This window comes from Micropterus dolomieu, linkage group LG19 (assembly GCF_021292245.1).
Source record: "Micropterus dolomieu isolate WLL.071019.BEF.003 ecotype Adirondacks linkage group LG19, ASM2129224v1, whole genome shotgun sequence".
NCBI classification, from domain to species: Eukaryota; Metazoa; Chordata; class Actinopteri; order Centrarchiformes; family Centrarchidae; genus Micropterus; species Micropterus dolomieu.
This window is the reverse complement of record NC_060168.1, coordinates 20,852,430-20,878,279: the sequence shown is the minus strand read 5'-3', so window position 1 is coordinate 20,878,279 and position 25,850 is coordinate 20,852,430. Positions and strand designations below refer to the sequence as shown.

General features: G+C 40.8%; 1 protein-coding gene across 6 annotated transcripts in view; it reads left to right on the top strand.

Annotated features, from left to right (window-relative positions):
* Nucleotides 1–25,850, top strand: part of drp2 (dystrophin related protein 2) — a 166,133-nt gene that overhangs the window by 58,588 nt on the left and 81,695 nt on the right. The window lies entirely within an intron of this gene.

Below are 25,850 nucleotides of genomic sequence, written 5' to 3'. Positions count from 1 at the left end.
GATTACCCACATAGTTTGACAAATATTTTTTGACAAATAGCTTAATTTTGTGCTCAAAGTTGCAAAAGTTGCTTAGTTATTAAAACGGGGTGGTGACATATGTCTTTAGTAATTCCATAAGTCATACGTCATTCTCCAAGCTTGCGCAGGCACACTGTCATCCCTCGGAAAAAAAAAACAACCCACCATCACGCCTGGTTAAGTCAGAGCATCAAACCGATAAACATCGTTGTGAGCTAGCTAACCAATTTATCATGTAATTTACTTAGAACTTACAGTAGGTATGTCTCTCTGTGTCTGATTGTTGGTTTGTCTTTCTAGTTTAGTTAGCTAAATTAACTAAGTTGTAGTTAGCCAGGTGTAGTAAGCTAGCATAGTTATTGCAGAAAGTTAGCTAACAGAGGGTCTTCATTTTATTTTTTAGTTTCCTCCTCTTGGTTTAGTGTGCTGTTCATTTTCATTATGGGATTTGTGCGTCAGGTGTTGGAGGACAGATGACAGAAAACGCGTCACACTTTCACCTGCCACCTTCTTATATACAGTCTACAAGACGCATTTTATTGACGGACGTGTTACTGATGCATCAGGGGAGGCAATGGTATCAGAAGTCTTTACATACAGTTTAACAGAGTAATAGACCCCCCCACAACCCCGCGGTAAAGTAAGCGCACCATAAAACGTAGTGGGAGTTATCGTGTGCAGTGCGTGACAGGACCATCGACTGTATGATTGATAACAGCTGATACTCGCACATTAGTTTCTATCATGGGTAAGTAATAGCTACTCCTGCCAGACAGTAAAGTGTACTAAACTTTACCGTGTAGTGATGTTAACACAGCATATCGTTAGTGAACACTCCAGCCAGTCAGTTTTCGGTTGTCATGGGAATTGATTACGTCAGACTATTAACCACACCCCCATTCTCTGTTTGAGAAAGAACGTTAACCAAAAACGGCAGTTAAAACTGGCTGGAGGGGGCTTTAAGCTTGCTTTTAAAAGACAACACAGTTGTGGTACAGCTTATGTCATCAGGGAGTTTATTCCAGACAGTGGGTTCACAGTTACTGAATGGGCCTTCACCGGATTTATCCAGGTGGGTTAAAATCAAGGGCAACTGGATTGTTTTGAGAGACTCTAAAGGCTTGTGCAGACTACACGACTTTCAGCGTGTCGTCTTGTGATGGGAGTCAAGTTGTTGTGGCGTTCACAGTACGTGACTGATAGGTGACAGAGGGTCACACACTACGCAAGATGACAGCGACTCCGTCACCCGACGCTGTTCTCCAAACACACGTGAAATGTGAAACGTGAAATGATGCAAACCTACACACGAAACAGCTGTTGTTTGTTATTATAAAGATAGCAGATCGATCGCTGATTTACCCCTCATCATCATTGGCAAATTGGGCTAAAAATAGTGTAGTGTGAACTAGGCTTAAGACGTTTAGTCCAATACAAGAGGCTTCTTCAGTTCTGACTGACAGGCAGGGAACCCCAGCTATTCAATCTCTGCGGGGTTGTTATCAAGGTTATGGATGGCTCTTGGTTCATTAGTGCTCCTGGCTGTTTTAACGACAGTTACTATGGTCATTGAGTCACCTGAGGCCAAGTCTGAACGACCGTCGTTGTCATTGTGACATGAGGCCAAATGTGAGTGTTTGTTCACTCTCCTGGGCAAGGATAAAAGGACAGAATTGTAAACGGGGGATAAGTGAGATGTCTTCAAATATCTTCAACCAAGCTCAGTTGCCCTTGATTTTAACCCACCTTGGATAGTTATGACCTGGATGACTGAAAATCTTCACAGACAATCCTCACCAGATTTACTATTGATCATGTGTACAGTAGGATACCAGTGTCTGAACTGAGGGCTCTGCAGGGTTTGTAAGCAGTGAGCAGGTCAGAGATGGATTTATGAGTTAAGCCTAGTTCACAGTACACGATTTTTATCCTGATTTGCCGGTCTGTGAGCTTGGTGGCTGTCAGGCTGTGATCAGGGGTAAATCAGCGATCGCCTTTATAATAACAAACAACAGCTGTTACGTATGTAGTTTCGCGTCATTTCCGGTTTGACATTTCACATGTGTTTTCTTGACAAAATGTGGTTTGGAGACCAGCGTCAAGTGACACAGCCCCTGTCAGCTCTTGTAGTGTGGACCCCTGTCTACTATCAGTCACATAGTGTGAACGCCACAACGACTTCAAGACTCCCGTCACAAGTTGGCCATTGGTTGATGCTGAAAGTCGTGTGGTCTGCATGAGCCTTTAGAACATTCATTTGGTTGTAAACAGTGATTAATTCTTTGAAATCAATTCTCAATCAATTCAGTTCTGGGTTCGAACTTACCGGCTGGCTAGGGCATTTCTTTGCAGAGTTTGCATGATCTCCTTGTGTGATTTCCTTTGGGTGCTCGCGCTTCCTCCAACACTGCAAAAACATGCAGGTCAATTAATGACTCTAAGGACCTATTCCACACTACTGCGTTTTCGAATTAAAACGGAGACCTTTTGCTACCTTTGCACCTCCCGTCCAGACTACAACGGCGAAAATGAAGACCTAAAACGGAGAAGTTTGGAAACACTGCCGACCCCGTTTTGCGTTTCAAAACTCTGGAGGGCGTTTTAGTGAAGACGGGCCAAAAACGATGACTCAGCAACTGTTTTCCACCGCCACACTCCCGTGTTACATTCAGTAACCCAGCTTGTTATTGATCCATTCAAAAAAAAAAACTGGTCTGATGCTTCCTCTGTATTTAGTTATTCTTTTGCCAAATCCTCTGTAACTACGGAATAGACCAGCTGCTTCATGTTTACACTGGCACGCGCATGCCCAGTGCACCCGAACGGGTCCTAGCTGATCAAGTCCAAAACGCAGTACGGAGTAGTGTGGATGGGGCCTAAATTACCCGGAGAAGTGAATGAGAACAGGATTTGAAGCACATTCCCTGAAGAAACAAAGTACACCTCGACCATCTGCAAACAGTGAAATGCTAATTGTTACACATTGTTGCCGTTCGAATATAATAATGCCACTCAGAAGGGCTATTTTCCGAAAACTTTTGCTGATAATATGTTCTTTTATTTTTACTAATTTTGAATGCAGGACTTTTAATTGTAATGGAGTATTTTGACATTGTTGTATTGGTACTTAAAACCGCTTTCTCAAGACCATATTTTCATTTACAATTTTCATTGCACCAGTGACAAGCATTAATGATCTCTCTCATCATTTACCCATGTAGGGGGTGGGGAAGCTTCACACTTTGTGCGCAGGCGAGGCCATTATCATGTGTGCAGCCTGAAATAAAGTGCAGGTGACTGAGAAATAGCTGGGTGGTGTGTGTTTATGTGATGCTGCCACTCTGATGTGTTATGAGCCATTAGCTGAGCTATGAAACAAGTCATTGATCTTTTGTGTATGGGATTTTATATGTGCTCCTATAAAAGCTACATAAAGTTTGAACTTGTGTATATGTCAGGTTATGTGTTTGTGTTGCTGGTATGCATGGTTGTATATGTTTGTGGACATACTGTGCTGTATAGGGTTAACAGCTTGCACTTAGCATTCTGCAGACATGTTCACACCTTTAGTGCTAATCCTGGAGCACAGTAATTGTGAGGGTGAGGGACAGAGGGTCTTTTCATTGGTATCCATTGGTCCTTATTCCAGCAGTGAATTGCCCTTCATTAGCTAGAAGTTAATCCCTGCTTATAGTGGTGGAGGCAGACATTTAGCACGCTCTGCAGAAGTCAACGCATTCATTACACTGTAGCCTCTGCTGGAGAAGGGCATTAGTATGTGGGGATGAGGACAAGTCTGTTGTTTTTAGCTGGAGTTTAACAACAAGGCTACTGGACATATTTGTAATGTTTTGCATTCCCGAGGCATATCTCCTCTGTGTCTGTATTTATCTCGTTTTCTTTATCCATTTATTTATTTCCATGAGGTCTGAAGTCTGTCCCAAAATACCCACAGCAGATGCCAGAGAAACACTGAAGGCAGCTTGCCAGTTCATCACAGGGCTAACACAGACATACTTGCATTCGGTTGGATCCAATTTAGAGTCTCCAAACTGAACCCATAAACCTGAGAAAACTTTTTGGTCAGGAGGTCGTACAAAGGTCGTTTGAAAATTGTTATGGCCCATTACTAATACTGTATATCCTGAGAACTTTGAAAATATGCTGAACTTTGGCAGACCCTTGGATCGTTAGTGTCCTCATCATGATATTATTCTACATTCTCACTCATCCTAATCAGTAAAATGGGTAGGAAATGGGGTTTAAAGTTTTTCCTATCTCTGTTTACTATCATGACCAAACAGGTCATAAAAATTAACTCTCAGCACATAAACAAACAGGAACCAATGGGATTCAGCCAATATGTAAATATACGGTATGTATTAATTTTTTTTGTTGTAAATGTGTTATTTTCCTATCTTTTCCTCTTTGTACTGAGTTTGCACTGTAACATCTTAGCTCACACACCAAGCTTTCAAAATTTATGGTGTAATAATATATTATTAAATCTCTTGCAATCAATTCAATTCAGTTTTATTTATATAGCGCCAAATCACAACAACAGTTATCTCATAGCAGTTTTCATAAAAGAGCAGGTCTAGACTATACTCTGATATTATTACAGAAACCCAACAATTCCCACCAAGAGCAAGCACTAGGCGACATAAATGAAATATGATCTCTTTTCCTGTTTCACTCTCCCAATCATAATTAAGAAGAATTGCTTTTGTTTAATGTAATGTAGCATATGCGTTGTTAGTATTTTATTATTATTTTAAAATGTATTTAACCCATACTTAACCAAGTAAGACCCGTTGAGATCAGAGATCTCTTACAAGGGTGACCTGGCATGCAAGACATGCTGGCAAGACATGCTGGGGCTATCGACGTAGTCAACATTATCGATTAAGTAAATACGTCGACTCGCATTACATTGTGTTGAAGCGTCGCTGCATCTGGTGGGATTCCCCTGGACAAGCTCCAGCTACAACACCGCGCCTTCAACCGTCTAAAGTTTAGTAGTATTTTAGACAGACACAACTCCGAGCTACTCCAAGATACTTGAAGCAGCATGAACACGAAAGTATCCCGGTGCACTCACGGCAGCACCCCAAATCATGTTTACTTTCTGTCTCCACACAAGCATGGCACACTATCAGCACGAGGACACGTAGTCCGTTAACATGTATTTTCTGAGTATTTCTTCATTGCCTTCATGTTAAAAGTAATTTGTGCCCCGCTGCTGTCATGGTAATGTGTTCGGCACTTTTATATTTTCTGTTTATTTAACGGCCACGTCTGAGCGAGAAAACAGCTGCATCTGACATTACAGACAACAATAACAGTACAGTCTTCCTTTCAGTTGTTTTCTTTGCCCCACACTGATGCAGAAATAAATTTGATTATCATACTGTATTACTCAATAATGAATTATATCCACATCAGAAACATTAAAAGTAGCCCAATTAATGTCTGATATTATTATTATTATTATTATTATTATTATCACGACATCAGTGACGTGGAAATTTGATTCATTTTAAGATATGCTACTATTGTCATTATTCTAACGTGCTTTATCAGGATGATTGAATAAAATATTGATTTATTGATTAGACATGTTGTTGATATTTATTTTGGATAAATTGGTATGTTAATTGAGTAATAGTCGTTAGATTAATCAACTTGAAAAACAATTGTTATGCACAGCCCTGAAGACATAAAAATATTACAGACAAGAACAAAACGACAAGAAACATAAGTACATATACACATCAAATAAATAAGGTAACTTTGAAATAACTATGCACATTGACAAGTATCAGCCGCGCTATTCATCGTCGTACTTATAGTTGTTTTAAAGTCCGACATGGAGAACAATTCTCTTTGAGACGTTTTAGACCCCTTTCACCAGATGCATCTGGTGAAAAAAGGAAAATGTTGCTCTGTCTCCTTCTGACAGGCGATGGCAGGAGTGGAAAAAGATTATAAGCAATTTAACAGTATATCATGTCCAGGACGCTCTACAACTCAATATTTTATTCAGTCTGACAGTTTCAGTCCCAGCTGTTTAGCCATTCATTACTGGTTTGCACCACAGTTGAATGTCTTATTATGTACATAGAGATTATCCATTGCTGAGTTGATTATTTGAGCTGCAGAGTAACATCTTATAGCCAGGCTGCAAGTAAAACTCAGAGAACACGAAGAGAAATGCCAAAGTAAGCTTCCATTGCATAGCTAGCTCTCCCCATCGAGATTATCTATTTAAAAAGCTTAAAATAACTTGGTGTTATGTTAATTGCACTATTTGTGCTTTAAAAAATGCAGGTGTTTTTGGCATAAAAAATAATAATTACAGAGGCATTTGCTTTTTCTGCAGGATTCTCTAAGCAGCTCTGGGTCCACCAGCTTATGAGGAAATGAGTCAAGGACTGGAGTGGTATCACACTGCGGAAAAATGGCTCTGATATGGCCTTACCCACATTATCAGAGTCATAAATAACACTGCATTTGGCGAATGACAGCTCTCCTTGACTCCTTCTAATGTCTGATTGAACGGCGGATGCCGGCAGCGGGACAGCTGTGAAATGTTACATGTAAATGCATCTATCAATTGTAGTAATATTAGGTAAATAGCTTTGCTGGCCACTCCTCACTTTGTCAGCAAAAAGATGTGCCACTAGAATTTACTTGTTGCCATGAAGGATGACAGGACACATCTGAGCGGCAGAGTGGAAATGCACATCCTGGCTCACAGGCTACGCTTCTTTAAGAAGTTCTGTGTTCGCATGTGTGATGGCAGCAGGAGTTATGTGGCTCTGTGAAATTGAACAAACAAGTTAATAAAATCCTCTGGCTATCTGTTACCCAGGAGTGTGCTGAAGTTGACAGGCGTGAGCTGATATGTGTAGCGCGAGTTGTTATTTGTGTGGCGACCATCTTGGACCCCTAGGCTTTCATTTATAACACACAGCCCCCGCAGTCTCCAGATTACTTTATGTTCGGATCAACTTGTAAATGGATGCCGGTCAGTTACTCCCACCTCCGGGCCCGATTCCACAGATGAACTGGGTTGGACCATGGGTTGCCATGTCATGGGATCGGATGAGCAGACGGCGTGGACGCCTGTGATTGAGAGCACTGTCATAGCACCTGCGGTCACAGCCTCTGATGAACTCTTCTGGGGGAATGAATAATGTACACAGTGGGCCTGAGTGATGGGTGGTGTAATAATGCCAGGCAGAATAGCGTGACCAGAAACCCGAGTGACGGCCAACGTCTTAACCAGTCTGCCAGCCAACACGTACACACACACACACACACACACACACACACACACACACACACACACACACACACACACACACACACACACACACACACACACCCACCCACCCTACCTACCTACCAGGGGAAAGAGATGTATTTAGCATGCAGTCTGCTACTGGATGGTCTCTCAAGTGCTGCTGTTAGAGTGAAACTGTTTTGCTTTCCTTTAACATCTGAAATTTTTATGTAGGTTTGGAACTAGACTCCTGGGACACGGCAGATTTAGTAAAAACAGGCTTTACTCAAATGTCGTAAGGAAAACACATCTTGACGGTAAAGGCAGAAAACCAGAACATCAGAAATGGATTAAGACAAGAGTACAGACATTCCACTACGGCAAGTTAGGCAACATAGACAATTTGGCACAAACCCCCCCCCCCCAAAAAACAAACCGTAATCTGGAAGACAAAAGGCAGTGGTACATGCTCGAAACAAAACTCCCTTATGCAATGTGTATTCTCATCACATCAAAAGGCAAAGGTGTTTATAGCTGTTCTGGTCATACTGGAGGTAGGCTGACCCCTTAAAGGCATGGTCTCAGTTGGACCAGTCACTCTCATTTACTTTAGTTGAAGCCTATGTGAACGATAAATTCTGAATTGTGCTTACCGTTTCAACTTTTACCGACAAGTATTGTCTAGATTCATCTTGTGTTTGAAAATGGAGGAGTCGGTCTTTTAGCATTGTGCCAAAACCTTTTTTCCTAGTGGGAAAAGTACGGGTATTACTAATAATATCAACATTCTAGTGTCCCAGTAAGTCACAACAGTGCACCAGAATGCACAAGTCAAAATCAAATTCAGCATTTTATTATATAATTTTGTTATATAAACCTTTTTCCTACTGTGACATATTAAAATGTGTCCAGTGAAAATGCCCATTACTTAGACACTATATATATATATATAGGCACTATAGATTTCTATGTTTGATCTGTGACATCACACCCTTATTCAGTGATGAGTGCGGTGCTATAGACCTTTCTCACAGCCAACATGTTGATTTGTCATAGTAGGAGAAGCACAAGTATGTGCAGGCTGTCTCACTTACAAGGCTAAGCCAGACATTTAAATGGAACTGAGTCATCATTCACATTATTTGTTGTGACGTCTTATTCTGCTGTGACAAGTGAAAAGATCAGCTTTGGAGAAAGGCAAAGTCAAGTCAGGTGATCCACAGACAAGGGTACTTACTGAGGGTAACTAGAGGGCAGGTAGAGTATGACTAGGTCTGGAAAATGAAACAAAACATGCAGAAAATAAGGTCAAGCAAAAATCAATGATGACAATATGTTTCATTAATGTAACAAAAAAAAAAACAGCATGAAGTTAAATGTGGCCAGTTAGGTGACCTTGAAACACATCCTGGTGTGATGGGTGTGACATGCACCTGAAGATACTGACAAATCTTCCTGTGACCAGTACAAGGTTTGTATTGAGTTCAGAAATAGATCCTGTTTTGTGCAGAGCTCCAAAACTTTCAACAGTTTCCTGCCGATATCGTCTTGCTCTCTCTTTGACTGCCCCCCCCCACCCCCACCCCCCACCCACCATCCTAAAACAATGGTGTCTTCTTTGTCTAAGTGAGTCATTTTCCTGGAACTGTTGATTTGTTTCTTCAGAGAATGTGCATCCTCCAGTGGGGCTTGCCCGCATTGATTACTGCTAAGCTCTTTCGCGCTAAGATCCCAGTCTCTCTTCGACTGTTTCCTTGTTGTTTTCCCTCTCTCCTGTCTCATCGACTCTCCCTGCGTCCCTCATCACCACACTTTTCCCTGTCACTCACTGTCTCTCTACCATTCTGTCTGCGTTATGCTGGCGTCAGGTTGTTTGCGACAACCCGAGGCTAATGGGAGTAACAACAATACGAGAGACATGAGGACGCACCAATGTCTCTCTTAACATCTCCCAGCTTCTCAGGGATTGAGTGTAAGAGCAGGAAGTAACGAGGGAGAAAAATAAAGGAAGTGCAGCAGATTACTGGAAAAAAGCAAGCGTCTTTTTCTAGGCTGTTGATGGGGTACCAAACACCAGACTGCATGGCAGCACTGTGATCTTCAAATCCTTTCTCCCTCAGTCCCTTCTCACTCCCTTGCTCCCATGTTTTTTAACTTGAGACAGGGTATGTATTCCCTGGCTTCAGGCACGAAGCTGCTTCAAAGTCTTGATCCTATCATCTCAGGCTTACAAACTCACCATATCCTTTGTTGTATTCTTTTGATAACAATGTCCTGTCGTTGTATTTAAATAACTTTTCTTTCATATTTATTGTAGCAAAAAAAGCATTAATAATAGCAGTAATACATCTTCTGTTAAAGGCATGGTAGTGATGAAGCTCAATTAATTAAAGTTTGCAAACAAACAGTCACAGCAATCTCTCACTATTTCGTATCATATCTGTCTCCCACAGGCCAAATCCTAAAAAAAAAATCAGACATGTCACTATGTACCAGCTCTCTCTTCACTTCCTGCTCACTGATGACTGGCCCATAAAAGCTGGATGTGCCACTGTGGATAATGCTCACATCTGAAGCAGGGCCACTGCCTCGATTTTTTTTTTTGGAGAGAAAGGAGAGTGGACTTGCTTTGATGGGGGGTTAGCTATTTTCGTGCTCCACAAATACCTTCTGTGTCCCGCGTTCTGCTGCTGAAAACCCCTTCTATTTAATCTAGTTTCTGCTCTCCACTGAAAAAAAAAAGCTTTTTTAAATGACATAGCATTTCACATGGAGGTGTCGCTCAATACTTATTTAATCAAAATGAAATATTGTTCTGGGCCTGGATACAAATGTTAATTACATGCATGTGGTAATATCTTAATTCAGGATCAAGACAGAGTGATGGTATTGTTTACCCAGCAAGGTGCCTAAGGGAGGCCTTTCAGGATGGTTTATGAGTCTAGTTAGACACTTGATTAAGGACTTGCTTTCCACTGGGGCTCTATCCTCAGTGGAGCACAAAAAAGACACAGTGAGTCTTTCTTCCATCATCTGCGGGTGCAGTATGTGTGGCGCTTCAAATATTTATAAGACTCAAATTAAGCTGTAAATGTATGAAAAATACAGGTTTTAACAGCATAATCTGACAAATGAATAACACATTTGGACACATTTGCCTGTTGATTATAGGATGTCTCATTTAGGTTTTAGTGGAGAAACACAGTGATGTAATCAGCTGGAGCTTAGTGTTTAAATGAAAGACCTTTACATGGGGCAGCTCCTGTGGTTTTTGCACTCAAAACAGCCACTAATCAAAGTCATCAACCTTAAAATCCTCCTCCCTCAGCAACACCTTCAGGCTACACAAGGAACTGTAGCATGCATGAGTGGCTACAAACTTTGGCACCAGAACCCAAACAACATGTTCATGTGGAAAGCCTTGATCAACCTCCAGAGCAACGCTTCTTATAGAATCTATTTGCAGTGTTATTACATAATAAGCTGGAGTGGATAAATAAGAAACTACCTGGATGGATGCCATGTCCCGTATGAGTTCTCTGTCTAGGTTTGGCTGGGAATCGAAGCATAATTATTTCATGAGATCTTGTCAGTGTCAACCCCTGATGCTCTCTGTGTGTGTTCTGACTTCACGATGAGTTGGCACTAAGAGGGCAAAGTGTGCTGCTCAGAGAAGAGCTGCAAATGTGTACAGACATTTTGACAAGTGATTGGCTCTTCACTGTCAGGCTGCAGATCAAATGTGTCCCTGTCACCTGTGTGTTGTAGACTGGTGGGAGGTGTAGATGAAAGATGGCACCCCAGTGCTGCTTGGGCCTCCTAAGATACAGCGAGCTCAGTATTTATTAACTGACTATCAATCAACACCACTGAATCTTTAAAATGTTTCATATCTAATTATAATCAAATCAAATGATCAGATTTTAAGTACAATTTACGTATTTCCACAAACAACTATTGAATGGATTGGCATGCGATTTAAAACTGGGTAAAAATACCTGCTAAACATCAGCGTGTGAGCATTGTCATTGTGAGCAGGTTAGCATGGCGTTAACATTTTGCAAGTAGAGCCTCACAGAGCTGCTAGCATAGCTGTAGACTTTTAGTCTTGTTAGGATAAGGATAATTCAGATTTATTACAACTTATATACTGTATATATAGCTGCATTCTTTCCCTTCTTCTCCCTGTACACCAACAGCTGCACCTCCAGTCACCAGGCCGTCAAGCTTCTTAAGTTTGCGGATGATACTACCCTCATTGGGCTCATCTCTGCTTAGCATGACTCCGCCTGCAGGTGGGACATTGACCATCTAATGAACTGGTGCATCCAGAACTACTTGGAGCTCAACGCTCTTAAGACAGTGAAGATGGTAGAGGATTTTAGGAAGACCCCAGCTGCACCCACCCTCATCATTGTGTATGACTCTATAATCGACACTTAGGAGTCCTTCCGCTTCCTGCGCACAATCATCAGCCAGGGCGTCAAGTGGGAGCTCAACATCGACTTCCTCACCAAAAAAGTCCAGCAGAGGATGTACTTCCTGTGGCAGCTGAAGAAATTCAGCCTGCCAAAGACAATGATGGTACACCGCCATCATTGAGTCCACCCTCACCTCCTCCATCACCATTTGGTATTGTGCTGCCACTACCAGGGACAAAGGCAGACTGCAGCATATCTTTGGCTCTGCAGAGAAGGTTACTGGCTGCACTCTTCCATCCCTCCAGGACCTGTATGCCTCCAGGATTCTGAGGCGAGCAGGAAAGATTGTGGCCGACCACACCTACCCTGGACACAAAATGTTTCAGACTCTCCCCTCTGGCAAGAGGCTGTGGTCCATCAGGACCAAAACCTCACGCTACTTGAACAGTTTCTTGCCATCTGCAGCTGGCCTCATCAACAAAGCCCGGGACCCCCTGACACTGACTCATGTTCTCTCCTTCCTCCTCCCTCCTTTCCCCTTTTCACAGTATAAATTGTTAATGTTTGCACAGCATATCCGATTTTTTTATGCACATTTAAATATTTAAATGCCACATTGCACACACTCCTTATTATTCTTCTGTATAATAATAAGAACTTGTATATTTTGTCAGTTTCATATTTGTCTATTTATATATTATGAATATTTTTGCGCACCTAGTCACCAAAGCGTAAAAGTGTAAAAACTACTTGGCAATAAAGCTGTTTCTGATTGTAATTTATTTATTTGTGTGTGTGTATATATCTATTGATCTATCGATCTGGAGATAGATATAGAGATAGATAAAGAGATATATAGATAGATATGATCATTATGTAAGATAATAATACATACTCTTCTCATACATATGCTGCTTACATATTACGGGCATTAGTATGTTACAATAACAGTCTGGAAGTAACCATTCTGCATAATGACTGCTTTTAATTTTACTTGTCATATTGCTATTTTTGCTTATTGTAGGTGAATAATCTGAATAGTTCTTCCATCACAGTCTATTACATTATCACCATGTAATTATATTGCTCAACATATTATTTCTACTCAGCAGCATAGAATGAACATTATTAGTTGGTAATTGGGCAGAAAGGATTGAGATAGAATCTATTTCCTCCATTAGTGGGATTGAACATCCATCAGCGTGTAAAAAAGAAAAAAAAAGAAGCACAAACGCAACTTGAGTGGCTACAATTTAATGACATATCACTTTTTTGGATTTTGGTAATGTTCCATCACAGAATATTTTTTAGTTTCTACTGCTCTGACATCTGACACCTGTCTGCTGAAATTGTTAGTGTCGACTGTTGTTTATCATTTAACAGCCTTCACCACTTTATCATCCTTGGCCATTATCACGCGGCTTGCTGGAACACACCGTTATGTTCCAAACTCAGGAGAAATGATTCATTCAGAGTTCACTTTTTATGTGACAATATATTCACTAGCCTTAAATGTCAGGACAGTCCTCTCCGTCCAGCTCTCTGCCTACTGTCCTTCGCTGAAAGAACAGTTTGTTTGAGAATGTGTTTGCAAGGCCTACTCAGCCTTTTCTCTTCCAACCAGATTTGCAATCCTGTCCCACGTGTAATGATATACAGCTAATGTTGTGTGTGTCTAAAACAGGATTTACTCTCCTTTGAGTCTCTAAACTAATCAAATATGAATAGACTTTGAATAGAGGGCATATAGAAGGGTAAAATGGAGTGAGTATGTTAATACAGGTCTCAGAGTTTCATAGCAGATCAGTGCTACCTGAATATTTTAAAGACTCCTCTATCATTAGCTCTTCATTAGTGCATTGAAATCCACCCTCATCTAATGGAAACAAATCATTCTCTATTATTCTTTTCCCCTACCTGCAATCTACTTACAGCTAATCAGCAACATACAGTGCCTAGGAATTGATTTTACTCACGTCTGACTTGCTATTTAGGTTAGGTTTTGAAGACTTGATGTTCATTTTCTCATTGAAGTTAAGCTCTTGCCTCTTCCACTGTTGAGCATTCGGTGTCCCAGTCCCATCCCAGTGTTTTCCATTTAGTCTGTCCTGTTTTGGTGCATGTAAATGATTCTCTGAACATATTTTTTTTGTATTTTTGTATTAATGTATTTTATTTATTTTGTGTTCAGTGAGAGGAAAACAGACACGACCCTGTTTACACAAACAGCTGCTTTCGCACTGGATTTGTGCCTGTCCCAATTACATAGTTAGTCAGCCACGGGGTTTATGTCCCAGTGTTTTGTGACACAGGCAAAGCATCAATGTTGCATTTTCTATTTCTGTTGTAATGTTTGTTAAATCTGAATGTCTCCTGTGTGTTTTAAGTCTCCTCCTCTGTTTGGCAAAGTGCACTGCAGCTCAGTGCTTTCACAGTGAAACACTGATTTATGCCGTAGCTGCAGCTCATACTGTAGACTGCAGATATTCTATGGAATTCATTGTAACCTTCTTAATGGACAGCAAGCTGTCAACCAGATTCCCGTCTTTTGGAATCTTTATGGCTCCCTCATAAAATAGAAAGTGACAAGGTTGACAGGCCAGTGAGTGTGGGCAGTTGAGCAGAGAGCCAAATGTCACACCATACCCTGTCAAAAGCCTTTTCTTGCTGTTATAATGAGATTTGTGCTTTCAAATGAGCCTCGATAGAGTGTTGAATCCATTAGAGCTCTTTCCCTGTTGATTTATGCTTTCTGCAGCCCTTATTACCGCGGATGTTCATCATTAGCACATACTGGCACTCCATGCACTATTGCTGTGAATGTTCAGTAATTATACCGTATTCTCCTTTAGACACCAAAACCTCTCTCAGAGGCATTTTGAGCATATTTTTTAAATAATTTCACACTTATTTGAATTTAGATGTATTGCAGTGGTCGGCAATAGATTGCCTGCGGGCCAAAGCTGACCCGCCAGCAATAATATCTGGCAGGTGGCCAGATTACTTTGATAGTGGCAAAAAAACAATAATTATAGTGGCTGGTGCTGAAACAGATCTCAGTCATGACAGCAAAAGTTACTCACATAATCACTTCCTCTTAAGTGATTGTGCCTACAAAATAAAAGTGTGAGAACATTTTTGCAACAGTACTTTGTTGTGTTTAATTGAGAGCTTTTACTTAAATTGTGTAGGAAATTCAAAAGAGTCTCTGGCTTGCTTGACACACCTCTGAAAAAGCCATCAAAAAACGTGAGATTGCAGATTCCCCTGAATGAAAAAAGCAGGAATTTCCTCTGCCTGGAGATACTGGGGACATGAAAATAAGCGTCCATAGGTTGATGTGGACCAATCGCCAGGATGTACACACTCCTGCACATACTTGATTGCGATATGTAATATGATTTCATCACAATCTGGTTGAAAAAGGAATAAAAAAAATACTTGTAGCAAGTGAGGGTTGAACACACAACCCTCCAAAGAGGAGCCCTGTGGCCACCACCAATTGAGCTAATCACACACACAGTAAATTGGGCCCAATACCAGACTTATTTGCCGACTCTGATGTATTGTAACATGTCACACATTTATATCTGTTAATCTGTCAATCTGTCAGTTTTCTGCTCTCTCTATATGTGCACAGCTATGCAGCGAGCTAAACACACTTCCAATAAAGGTTAAAGACAGGAGTTGGCCTATAAAGTTTTTCACTGGAAGCAGTTGTGAAACTGTGAATATAACAATTTAATAGTGATTACAAATCAGAAAAATATAAGATACCAAAAATGAGAGTTTTATACTATATTTAAAAAAAATGAATTAGTCCAGTTCCAAGTGAAAACATAAATTAACTGTCAAATTAGCTCATGTCAGGAAGAAACTGTGAAAAGATTATCATTTAAAGATCGACATTAGGTTCCAGTAGGAAGTACAACACAGTAATTAATTAGGTTGCATAAACATAGGCCACAAGAGTATCCAATCCAATCCATTTTATTTATATGGCACATTTTAAAATGTGAATGGTTTCTATTGTAGGTTTGAGACACCCACAGTCACGCATCTCCCCCACTCCAACACCATCTTTAAACAATCACCTTCCCCCAATGCCATATCACCCCAGCTGTGGCGAAGTTCCCTCCTGCTTCAAACGCTCCACAATCTTCCCAGTGCCCGAAAAACCCTCCATCTCTGGACTAAATGACTACAGGCCTGTCACCTTGACATCTGTAGTCATGAAGTCCTTTGAAAGACTGGTGTTGGCCCACCTGAAGGACATTACAGGCCCCTTGCTGGACCCCCTGCAGTTTGCCTACAGGGCTAACAGGTCAGTAGATGAAGCAGTCAACTTGGGACTGCATTACATCCTGCAACATCTCGACTCTCCAGGGACATACACAAGGATCCTGTTCGTGGACTTCAGCTTGGTGTTCAACACCATCTTCCCAGACATCCTCAGTACCAAACTCACCCAGCTCACTGTGGCAATCTCCACCTGTCAGTGGATCACTGACTGAGTCAGCAGGTGAGGCTGTGGAACATCACATCCAGCACCCGGACTATTAGCACTGGTTAGCTCTAGCTCTCCCGACTGCTCTTCTCCCACTACACCAACGACTGCACCTCAAGAGACCCATCTGTCAAACTCCTGAAGTTTGCTGACGACACAACAGTCATCGGCCTCATCCGGTGACGGGGCACAAACGGGAGGTTGATCAGCTGGCTCTCTGGTGCGACCAGAACACACTTAACACGCTCAAAACTGTGGAGATGAGCCCCCCCACTCTGCCCCCCATCACCATACTCAACAGCTTTCTGTCTGCCGTGGAATCCTTCAGGTTTCTGGGATCCACTATATCCCAGGACCTGAAGTAGGAGCACAACACTGACACCATCATCAAGAAGGCCCAGCAGAGGATGTACTTCCTGCGCCAGCTCAGGAAGCTCAACCTGCCTAAGGACCTGCTGATCCACTTCTACACAGCCATCATCCAGTCTGTCCTCTGCACGTCCATCACTGTCTGGTTTGGATCTGTCACCAAAAAGGACAGGAACAGACTACAACGGACAGTCAGGACTGCAGTAAAAGATCATCAGTGCCAACCTGCCCTCCATTCAGGACTTTTGAAAAATCACTGCAGAACCATCTCACCCCTGACACAACCTGTTCCAGCTTCTCCCCTATGGTAGGCGCTACAAAGCACTGTACGCCAAAACCAACTGACTCAGGAACAGTTTCTTCCCACAAGTCACTCTAATGAACAGCTGACTCTGACTCACAATGTCAGGAACAATTCCTGTGCAATAACCCAGTACCTCTGCCGCTAATCAGCCACCTGTTTACTGGTTACCACTTATTATTTATTCATCATTGTCTATTTCAGTGCTGCTCTTACTGTTCATATTGTCCTATTGTATACTGTATGCCAAATCCATCTACTTCAAGTACATAACACCTGCACATAATACTTATTTATTCCAGCATCCTTTGCACTATGCTCCATCACACTGTGTACATGTGTACATGTATGCTTGTATGTGTTTGTGCACCTGTATATCACATCCGCCTCCGTCTGATTTATTTATGTAGCACATTTTAAAAACCAGGTTTACAAAGTGCTGCACAAGGAATAAAACATAAAACACATACAGAAACACATATAACACATAAAAACAACACAAAAAAAAAATGGTTCACAAACAATTGAAAGGCAACAACAGAAGACCACACAGCTCTGATGCTGAGTTAAAAACCAAGGAATGAAAGTGAGTTTTGAGTGAGGTTTTAAGAGTTTCGATGGTGGGGAGTCATTTTGACCGGTGGAGGTGGCATATTCCACAGTTTGGTGTGCTATTGCTGAAAAACCGCAGTTACCCCTGGTTTTTAGCCTGGTTTTAGGGGTAAGCAGCCAGAGCTGATCAGTGGACCTTAGTGACCTCGAGAAGATGCCATGACTAAACCAAAGAGTAAAGTATTAAGAGTAAAATTAGGAACATTAAAGACAGCTTGACTATAAATTAACAGTTATAGTTAGGCTAATGCTAAACATTAGCCTGAGAGAGGGAGAAGGGAGGGAGGGGGGTAGGGGGAGAGAGAAATAAAATACTCAATTTTGGCAATAAACAATTGTAAAGCATTTTGTATAAAAACAAATGTTTTTTTCACCAAAAACTCAAGTGTCTTGGCTCCGATACTGATACAATGTTAAAACCAGATCTCTTAGGTCTCTCTACTACTTACTGTACTGGATGTAATTAGAAATATGTCAGGATGAATAAAAGGAAGTACTTGTTTGTTAAATTACATTTTTGAGCTGGAGCCCAGCTTGTATTATACCAAATAAACAAAGCTGTTATTGGTGAAATGAGCAGCACAAATGCATTACTTGGAACCAAAGTCAGCTAAATGGTGTGCAGTCAGTTTCGGCAAGGTCAGCAGTACCTACTCTATGAAAATCAAATTAAAATATGTATTTTATTGTTACTTTTATTTGGTGTTTTTTGTGCTCTCTGTGTTGTTTTAATAATTGAAAACTTATATTTGAGAAAGTACACTTTAGCTGCCTCGGTTCAGAAGTATCCCAGCTGCTTCATAAATGCACTATTACACCCAAATGCTACACAAGACTAAAACAAAACCCTGTCTCTATTTTGCATTATTCTTACGTTGTTGTTGGCTGCGGTTCCATGACTAAACCAAATCACTTGTGACTTTTTCTGGGAAAGGTGGATGAATGAATGGATGGCCTGATTGTTAGCATCTGGTGTTTAGTCACAGTAAGCTTGCAAGGTTTGTTTCCATAGGTCGCCGTTTTTGCATTATGTTTGTACAGGGTTATTACGTGTGATTGATGAACCAGCAAACTTTATGAATAAGAATCACTGTTAGATGTGATAAGGATTTTAACAAAAAGAAAAAAGTAACATCTTTTTGTTTTAAACTTCATCTGACTCTATGTAAATACTTTCTCTCCCAACAGAGTATTTCATCTTTGCAGTGGAAGAAACTCATCTTAATTAGCAGGGATTTCAATTGGGGTTTGCTAAATTACCTCTTTTCTGAACCAGGCGTTCCCTCTTCACACATCACTGCATGTTAGGAATCAAAGACAGGGTTGACTTTTAATCAGCGTTGCTTGCACAGTAATTGTAAGGCGGTATGTGCATTTCTTTGTGTTAATTGTCTTTAATTAAGTCTAAACACAGCAGATGCACTTGTCAGAAAATGGGTATTTCAAACACAAGGGATTGTCGTAATTTATTGGCTTCCCAGAGTTTTTTAATTCTAGTTTTCACTCCAAACAATCCAGCCAGGGCCACAAAATGAACTCCTTTGAGATAAATACTTTTGTGTCTCGGCTAATCCCCAAAATGCCTTTTGATGTGATTTAAAGGACTGACTAAATTATCTCTTTAAGATATGGACTGATATGGTTTAAATCCTCTTTAGTAGTGCAATGCTCCAATTCTTTGCCAGTTGCCTTATCACATATTGTATATATTACACCACTGTAGACTAAAAGTATTGCATACATCCTAAACACAACATTGCACAATGAAAATGACATTGTCAGGACATTTAGGACACTTAATTCTGAGTTATAGAGGACTTGATATCACCAGTTATATCATATTTAAAACCAACAGGAGAATTAAGTTTCTTTTTACATCTGGCAGCTCAGTCGCCAACACATTCCTCTGCTGTTTTCAGACCATTCTCAATTCAGTCTCCTCTCTCAAGCTTGCCGAAAGTGTGGTCGAAGTCATTCACCTCAGAAAGTATTCCAACCTGTTAAGTTAATCACCATTTTTTCTGAAGTAATGAGCATTGGTAAAATTAGTAAAATTTCTGATTCTTTCACTAGTAATTTCAAGCCTTGTAGTCCTCTGTTTTTAATTTGCAACTTTGATTCATATCTGCTTGTCATTTTCAGGAACTGTTTTATAGCAAAGGAGCTAGTTTGTTTTTGTTTGATACCAGAAGAAATATCTCTGTCATCTACTGCCTTAAAATAGATTAAAGACTAGAAACTGTTCCTTAAATCTTAACTCCATTAAGTTCCGTTCATTAGGCACAAACATAATTGAACAGATGATGCATGAATCTCACGGTGGATATTTGCACTCACGCACGCCAGAGATGCTCACAAGTGTTTGAGCTAGAGTCTAAATCAAGTCTCAAGTCTTTGAGCTAGAGTCCAAGTCAAGTCTCAAGTCTCTCGTGGTTATTACAAATGTTGTATCACCTGCTGCGTTCAATCCAGGTTGCTAATAAAACTGCATAGCTATAAGGAATTCTGTAACTGTAACCTGCTTTTCATTTACAGAGCACAACAATGTAATGTACAATGCAATTATTGACTTTTTATTAAATACTGTAAGTCAACACACTCCCCAGACTCTTAAACCCAGTGTAACATTGACTAAATAAAACTGTGACGTTACATAATCAAACAATAAACCTGTAACCTGTTTTTAACTTAACAGAACACAACAATGCAGCCTAATGTACAATGCGTCTACAATTAATGACAACTTATAAACTACTGTAAGTCAACAAACCCTGTTGATTTTCAAACCCAGTCTAAAGTTAACTGAATAAAACTGTAAAGTCAAATGGTCAACAATAAAGCTGTAACCTGTTTTTAACTTACAGAGCACAATGTGCAATGCAATCAATAACAGCTTAAACTACTGTAAGTCAACACACCCTGCAGACTCTAAAACCAGTGTAATGTTATAACTAAATAAAACTGTAAAGCTACATGATCAACAATAAACCTGTAACCTCTTTCCAGCCAACGGCAATAATTAATTAAGGTGATGGCATAGACTGTATGGGTGATGGCAGCCAGCGGGACGTAATGATTACGTTAATCGACAAAGTAAACAAACGCTCATTCATCTTTTCATAACGAACGACAGTCGGAGTAAACCTCCCGTAGGTCGTAGCTAAAGCAAGAAGCAAGCTAATGTTAAATGACCAATGCTGAGCTAAACATGTTTACTCACCACAGGTGAGGCGTTCAGCGCTCTGTTTGGGTCTTGTTGTATGAAATTTTATTGCCAAAGTTAATGATGAATGGCACAGCAGCTGCCGCTGTTTGTTGTTCTCTCATGCGCAGCAGATGCTACGTGTTACGTAGGCAGGTTATAGGTAACGGAGTGAGGGAATAACAGCACGCTCATCAGAAGTTTCCTAAAAAATAAACAGTGTTCACGAGTCCCGCACCTCGAGTCCGAGTCGAGTCTCAAGTCTTTTGAGGACGAGTCTCAAGTCGAGTCTTAAGTCACTGTGTGTGCGACTTAAGTCGCACTCGAGTCCGAGTCTCTAACTCGAGTCCCCATCTCTGACGCACGCACGCGAGCACACACACACACACACACACAGACACACACACACACACACACACACACACACACATGCACACACAGATTGAAATACATTATGGTTAAATAAGCCTTATGTGATATTGCATGAGTTTTTTCAGCTTTCCTTAAGGTTATGCAGCTGTAAATTCATATGTCTTGTAAAGAGACAACATCAGAAGCCAAGATGATTGAAATACAAATCGAGTGTGTACATCTGAGTAAAGTGGACATTTGCCCATGATCTATTCTTGCTGTGAGGGCTCTTTGATACAGAGACCACTCAGGGCACACTGCAAAAATAACTCCATATCAAGTAATTTTTACTCACTACTGAGGCCTAAACGCCAATGTTTTTCGTCAAACAAGGGAAAAATCTGTCAGTGTATTAAGATTATTTCAGCATGTCTACAAAACAAATAAACCTGTTTTCTATAAATGGGTGGCAGCATTTTGAAAGAATGCGGAATAGAGTTAAGAAGTGGGTTTTTAAAGAGAAAGTGATGTTCATTTTTTTTTGCATATATTAGATTACTAGCATTAGGAGCAATTGCAATGCTTGGATGGGCATAAAAGTCTTCCATAAAATCACCCTACTCTGCAGTTCCCCTCAGCTCTATAGAGTTGAGAGTACACTGCCTGCTCAGTACCAAACAGCAGACAAAGTTAGCAGCTAGGTGGTGAGCATAGTTCAAAAGCAAGCAGCTAAAGAGACAGATATTCCCATCAGGAGATGGTGTAGACCATAAAATAATAGTGAATTTTGGACTTTTATCCATCAGGTGGCCAGAACGACTCCAAATAGATTTTAATGTTGCTCTGTGTCTGTCGGATGTGTAAACATACATTTATTTGTTAACACATGTCATTGTTTTGTTCATGGCTTGTTGTTGCCCTAGAATGACCCACAAAATCAATTAATGCAGGTTTAAGGAGAGAAGTCAAATACAACTCCTAAGCAGGATTTCTCTAACCGGGCTTAAAATTCTGTTGAGTGTGTCACAAGAGGCTAGCTGAAGTTAAGGTCACTCTTTGTAGAAACCTGATATTAAATTCAGCAGCTTAATGCAATACACTTTCAGATTCTGGATCAATTTTAGATGAATTCAGCAACTATGATGCAGTGTTTGTTCCCAGTTGCAACAGCACAATGTTCTGAATTTGCTGCAGGTCTGGCTTCTCCTCCATAGCAGTGGTGGCTGAAGCTACTGGGTGTTGCAGTATTAAAAGTAGTATACCATACCAATGACGTAAATCACATGATTCCCCAAAAACTAAATTTAAACAATTAACTGTGAAAAACCTATAATATTGGCATATTATCCAGGAGGGTTATGTTGAGGAACATTGAAGATAGCGTAACAAGAACATTTTGAAATTGGGATGGAAAACTCTTTTACCCCACTGATGCACTGGTGGGCCATCTGTACAAACTCATTGTGTTCAGCCAAACTTTGAAACTCACATCTTCAACTGTCTTTTCATTCAGATACCAAATACAGTATATCAGGTTGGATTGTGTCCACAAAATGATGCACTAGAGACCTAGAATCTTTCCATTTGATGGAAAGGCTCAGCCATAAAAATATACAGTCAGAGGATATATTCAGTATTTCACTCAGTGTAAACATCATATAGCGTCAAATGAAGAGGCGGAACAAGCTGATAGAGAATATACAGCTTCAAATATGTTGATTTTTAATAATATTTTCATTCAGTCAGTTCACTGCCTCACCACGCAGTTGAATGAAAAGCATAACCATTACTCACCTGATGCTAGAATCCACACAATGAGCCTCCTATAAAGTGTTCAAATAACACTTGCCCACTTCCACCTCTCTAGCAATAATGATGTTAATGTCAGCTGAGCTCTTATTTCATCACTGAGCTCTCGCTATAAAGTCATCTTTTCAGTACCAAAAAAAAAAAGTAATGGCATCATGTAAATATAAATAAGTGTGTGGATGCCATGTGTGGTCCAGGGGGAAATTATTTTGTCATTGAAAAGATAATAAAGTACGAAGGGTAATGAAATATTTGGTTGGAGGGCAAAACACTGCAAGCATGACAATGTGCAGTCGTGATGGGAGTACAGGAGGAAGACAGGCAGGAGGAGGGGATGTGAAAGGCTTTCCTTGCTCCTGCTGTTCTGTTGGGTGCTTCCAATCACAAATCACTGTGCCACATGTCTGCAGACAAAAGGAGTCAAGCTTGGGAAGAGTCCGGCAATGTTTCAGGGAGGAATAGTAACAGTTTGACAGCTGCCTGTGCCCAGCAGGGGGTGTGGAGGGTATAGCTGATGTAGGTGGATGTGTTTTTCTTAGAGTAAGTGTGTGTCTCTGCGCATGCCTACTATTTAATAGACAATATTGAAGGGTGCATATGTGACAATGTCTGTGTGCTGTGTCACTGGAGCTACTCCAGTCCCTCCAGCAGTGTGTGACAGTTGCAGCTGTGAGGGGAAGCTCTGCTCGCTCATCCTGCTTCGGCAGTAGAGAGGGACTGAGAGCTGGAGGGTGTGTGTGTGTGTGTGTGTGTGTGTGTTTTCTCCTTTGCCTTCTAACTGGTGGCTGTTGAGGAGCTGTGGGACAGCGGGAGAGAGCAGCAGGGAGGCAGTGGTCCAACCTCTACTAACCCCCATCAGGCACAAAGCCAAGAGCCTGACAGGACACACACACATCAACATGCGTCCACACACACTCACAGAAATGCATGAGTAGGCTTGCACCAACTCGTATTCACATGCTACCTACCAGCAGGCCTTCTGGACACTGACACTCTGAGTCATTCTTGGCTTGGCATTTATTTGTTGAAGTAAAATCAGTGTTCGGCACATTCAGTGAAGACTAGCCGCTGAGTACTGGCCGTCTGTATTAGCGCTCGCCAGTTCTGTTGGACAGTGCATAATGGCTTTATCACTTCTGTTAAGTGTTGTAATTGTGGGAGTAAAAGCATTACAAAACGTTGTTGGCTTTAGCCTGGTGGCAGCAGGATGTGTTCACAATTGCTGTATGGAATTGGTTCCATTTCAGCACAATCACTCCATCTGTCACAGCTGATGTCTTTTAATATGAATGTCTAATCCCTGAAAAAAACTTTATTACCCCTTTGGCCAGGCCTCTGACTCACCCCAAATCAGTTTCCTTACTCCTTCTTCTCTTAAACGTTTGTTTTTCTTTACCCCCTTTTTTACCTAAGGAGAGTACTGAAAAATGAGTAAATGAATGAAAGGACATATTTCACAACTGTAGTTGTGAACTTTGGTAAACTTCTCTGTAAAACATTTTCTCCTGTTTCCAACAACTATCATCTAGATCACTGGTTCCCAACTTGGGGTTGAGATCCCCCAAGATACATTTAAGGGTCACAAAATGTTTAAAGTAATAAGAAAGAGAAAGACAAGTATATTTCTCTTAAGCAGCTTATGTTTTTGTTATGTCTCACCAATCTGTCATGGTTTTGGATTTGAATTCTATTATTTCCTGTTTTATTTTGGGGCTTCTGCCTCTTATGTCTTGTCTTAACATTGCTTCCTGTCGGTGTGCTTTGTTGATTGTCTGAACATATTTCACCTGTGTTTAATCATCCTGCCACCTTGTGTATTTAAGTCTGTATTTCCCAATTGTTTAGTGTCACCACGTCTTTTGTCCTTGGTCAAGCGTACTCGCCTTCTCCTGTGCCTGTTTTTTGTATTTAATGTGTTCTGTTGGATTTTGCCAGATTCATGTGCCTGGTTCTGGATTTATTTTGGATTTCCATTCATTGGATGTTTGTCTGCATTATTCTGGACTTATTTTGCTTGGTTGGGAACCACTGAACTAGACGGATCTTCGAATCTTCAGTGTTGTCAGATTCAATTCTGAACTTGGCAAATAAGCATTTTCATCCTACACACTCTTTACAAGATGAACTTGATTTGGAAACACTACCTGCATACCCTATCAAATGCTAGATTCCAAATATGTTTCATGAAGAATGTAATCAAGGTCTCCCTTCAATGCCTCCCAGGTCCTTATCACACTACTTTTATATGTCAACATTGAAAATTAAGTGTTTTTTTATGTGAGAATGTTTTAACTACGCTACTCTGCCTTTTCAGGTCTCCGTTATAAAAGACGTGTCATTAGTTTGGCAGGTAAGCATTGATCAAATTACAATTTCGGCCTGATGATGTTGCTAACTCTGGGCGACACCAAATTTATTTACCATTCATCCAGCCAAATTGTACCTAATGTCTTGGCTATCCATCCAATAGCCTAGTTGTTGATAACTTCATGGTAGTGCTAGAGGAAAAGCCAGGGGTCACCACAGTCAGTAGGATTCATCCTCTTGGTACCATTAATGTCTTCACAAAATTTCATCACATCACAGTCTGTAGTGTGGACCACCAGACTGACAGTTTCTAACCCTCGAGCTATTCTGCTCACCTTTAGAATTAACAATGACAAACATGGAATATGGAATCGCTCTTGATCTTGTTTTAATTTGTTAAAATACCCTTTCCTACTTTGCTGTTATTTCTTTTGTTGTACTGTCATTGTGCTGTGGCTTTGTGCTCCTCATTATTTATTGTGTATACTGTGGGAACAAACTTGAGGAATGCAAGCCTCTGCTGTAGGAATGTAATAATACATTTTTCCTCTGACTCAAGACTGTTTCCAGAAGCATTGGCACAGGTTTTTTGTGCACTGCTTAGAGTGTGTGTCTGTGTGTGTGTGTGTGTGTGTGTGTGGGGGGGGGGGGGGGTGAAGGAC